Source organism: Terrapene carolina, unplaced genomic scaffold (genome assembly GCF_002925995.2).
Source record: "Terrapene carolina triunguis isolate 2854851 unplaced genomic scaffold, T_m_triunguis-2.0 Scaffold93, whole genome shotgun sequence".
Classification (NCBI taxonomy): Eukaryota; Metazoa; Chordata; order Testudines; family Emydidae; genus Terrapene; species Terrapene triunguis.
In genome coordinates, this window is record NW_020664444.1 from 1,508,690 (window position 1) to 1,512,647 (window position 3,958).

The window sequence follows — 3,958 nt, forward strand, 5'->3', positions numbered from 1 at the left end:
CCTCTCACCAACTGCCCCGCCTGTCCCTCCTCTGTCATCAACTGCCTCGCCTGTCACCAACTGCCTCGCCTGTCCCTGTTCTGTCACCAACTGCCCTGCCTGTCCCTGATCTGTCACCAGCGGCCATGTCTTCTCACCTGCTTGTCACCAATAGCGTTACCACCCAGCCAGTATTTGACTGGCCTGACTGGTTTTTATTTTTTTATGGATTTTCCAGTTACCAGAAAAATAATTTAATTTGCCGGTTTTGTTTTGTTTTTTCCTGTGGGTCTAAAGATTTGCATTATCACAATATATTGGTATAGCTAATGTTAAAAGTTTCTTCTTCTTAGTGTCTCAAGGGGCACGTGACCAGGATTCATCACCAAATTTAGTCCACTGGTTGGAGCACTGGCAGGAAGTGCGACGTGAACACTGTTTCATGCCCCCCAGAAGTGTCTGTGTCCAGCTAAAGATGCTGCGGTGTTCCCACTTCCACAATTTAAGCGATAACGGAATAAAACTGTGGAAAATACAGCAGCTGTCTACCCACCAACACGCAAGTGCACTGCGTGTGTGTGTGAGAGAGGGTTTGAGTCACGCGAGTGAGGAGACGTATTAAATAATGGAAGATCAGGGCAATGGTGCGAGTGATCCTACTACATCCCCGAAAAAAAGCTGCACAGTCAGTGATAACTGGCTAAACGAAACAGACTACAAAGCCTGGCTGGCAAAATGTGCTGATAAAACAAATGCCCATTTATTATCAATGATGTTATCAATCTTATCTATATGTGTTCTTTCTCTAGATACTATAAGTGGCTTTTGAAGGGGGGGGAGTTGCGGAGTTACCTTGTTGGTGTTGTGGCAAGCTTGCCTTAGGGGGAGGGGATTGCTGGGTTTTTTGCATTTCAAAGATGATAACCCCAGTCACCAGTGGCTGTGTTCTGTCACTAACTGCCCCACCTGTCACTAGTGGCCGTGTTCTGCCACCAACTGCCCTGACTGTCACCAATGGCCATGTTCTCATGGAGGACAGGAGAGAGACTCAAAGACTGGAAAAGGGCAAATATAGTACCTATTTATAAAAAGGGGAATAAGGCCAACCCACGGAGTTATAGACCAATTAGCTTAACGTCAGTACCTGAAAAGATAATAGAACAAATAATCAATCTGTAAGCACCCAGAACAAAATAAGATGACAAGGAACAGTCAACATGGATTTGTCAAGAACAAATCATGTCTAACCAACCTGATATCCCCCTTTGACTGGGTAACAAGCCTTGTGGATGGGGGGAGCAGTACATATGATATACCTCGACTTGAATAAGGCTTTGACACGGTCTCACATGGTTTCATAAACAACTAGAGAAATACAGCCTAGACAAACCTACTATAAGGTGGGTGCAAAACTGATTGGAAAACTGTACTCAGAGAGCAGTTATCAATGGTTCACAATTAAGCTGGAAGGGCTTATCGAGTGGGATCCTGTATGAATCTGTCCTGGGTCTGGTTCTATTCAATATCTTCATAAGTGATTTGGATAATGGCATATAGAGAGTACACTTACAAAGTCTGCGGATGATACCAAAATAGGAAAGGTTGCAAGCACTTTGGAGGACAGGATTAGGATTCAAAATGATCTTTATAAACTGGAGAAATTGTGTGAAATAAATAGGATGAAATTCAATAAGGACAAATGCAAAGTATTACACTTAGGAAGAAATAATCAATTGCACAAATACAAAATGGGAAATGAGTGCCTAGGAAGGAGTGCTGCCAAGAAAAGGATCTGGGGGTTATAGTGGATCACTAACTAAATGTGAGTTAACAGTATAATACCATTGCAAAAAAAGCAAACATCATTCTGGGATGTATTAGCAGGAGTGTTATAGGAAAAACCTGAGATGTAATTCTTCTACTCTACTCAGCACTGATAAGCCTCAACTGGAGTATTGTGTCCAGTTCTAGGCACCACACTTTGGGGAAAATGTAGATAAATTGGAGAAAGTTCAGAGGAGAGCAACAAAAAATGATTAAACATCTAGAAAACAGGACCTTGAGGGAAGATTGAAAAAATTGGATGTGTTTAGTCTGGGGAAGAGAAGACTGAGGTGGGACATGATAACAGTCTTCAAGTACAGAAAAGGTTGTTACAAAAAGGAGGGTGATAAACTGTTCTCATGAAGACAAGACAAAAAGCAATGGACTTAAATTGCAGCAAGGGAGGTTTAGATTACATTAGGAAAAACTTCCTTACGCTAAGGGTAGTTAAGCACTGGAACAAATTACCTAGAGAGGTTGTGGAATTTCCATCATTGGAGGTTTTTAAGACTGATTAGACTAACACCTGTCAGGGATGGTCTAGAATCTAGATAACAACTTAGTCCTGCCTCAGTGGATAGCGGACTGGATTAGATGACCTATTGAGGTCCCTTCCAGTTCTACATTTCATAGAATTATAGAATCGTAGGACTGGAAGGGACCTTGAGAGGTCATCTAGTCCAGTCCCCTGCACGCATGGAAGGACTAAGTATTATCTAGACCATCCCTGACAGGTATTTGTCTAACCTGCTCTTAAACCTCTCCAATCAGGGAGATTCCAAAACCTCCCTAGGCAATTTATTCCAATGTGTGACCACCCTGACAGGAAGTTTTTCCTAATGTCCTACCTAAACCGCCCTTGATGCAATTTAAGCCCATTGCATTTTGTCCTGTCCTCAGTGGTTAAGGAGAACAATTTTTCTCCCTCTTCCTTGTAATACTAAAGGCAAAAAGTCCTGAGACATTCACAGTTGCTCCTGAGATCACGCTTTTAAAAAACCTCAGAAAATCCCAAAACGTGTGATAATATCACAAGAGCTGGAAAGTCTGCTGCCTGCCCCTATGCCTGCTGCCACCCACTGCCACCCTCTCCAGATGCCATATCACGCTCACGACCTGCCACCACTATCATCACTGCCCGCCCCCGTCACAACATGCCACAACTGCTCCCACCTGTCAGCCACTGCCACCTGGGCAATCTCTGTTCTGTGAATAAAACTGCACATTAGCCTCCAGGACTGCCAATCCAGCACACTTCACCAGCATGAAGTTCACTTAAAGAGTAAGGATTATGCCTACAGACCCACCCCATATTCACATGGTTGTGTCAGCTTTTAACAGCCCCCAGTACAATGGGGCCCTGGCCTGGCTAGCCTCTCAGTGCTACCTCATTATAAATGTTAAAATAATAATCATTTTGTTCTCATCCCAAAGCATCTTTACTGACATGGAAAACAGTACAGCACCACCATTCATTCCTGCCCACGGCTCGTTCCTCCATTAAGCCCAGCCTGGTCATGTCCCTGCATACCGTATCCCGTCATCTAGTTGGTGGTTGGCCTCTCGGCCTGACTGATCTTGGTTGCATTTGCATTAATAATAATAACTTCTCCAAGCAAAGGGAAACTTGCCTTTGGGGCACCCTGCTGCCACTCTACCATGAGACCGCCCTCACATAGTGCCCGGGGCAGCGCTCCTTACTGCCGGTCTCAGTCAGACACTTACCTTCAACCTCAGGCACTAATCGTGAGTTCACCCACAGGTGTGCATGCCATGCACGCTTATTTCTCCAGGCCCACATTTCCTGCAGATTTCCTGTGTTTTCTTTGGTACCAATGACCCTTCAGTGTGTGCCAGTCCCATGGCTCCAATGTCTGGCTTTCCTCCGTGTTCAGGTATTGGCAGCAGCTCAAGGGCTGGGCTTCCTATATTGATTTGTAAAGAGGGAACTGGGTAAAGATCACCACGAATGAGAGGGAGGCCAACTAACTATTTCTCTTCTCTTTTTAGGGGAGAGTAGAAGAGAGATCCAAAGGGGAAACCCAGCAGGGCCCCCCAAGGGATCCCCTCAGTGTGTTTACTGAGCTAGTGGGGGGTTAAGGACAGTTCAGAGCTGTAATAACTACACATATTTGAAAGAGAAAACTATGGAGCA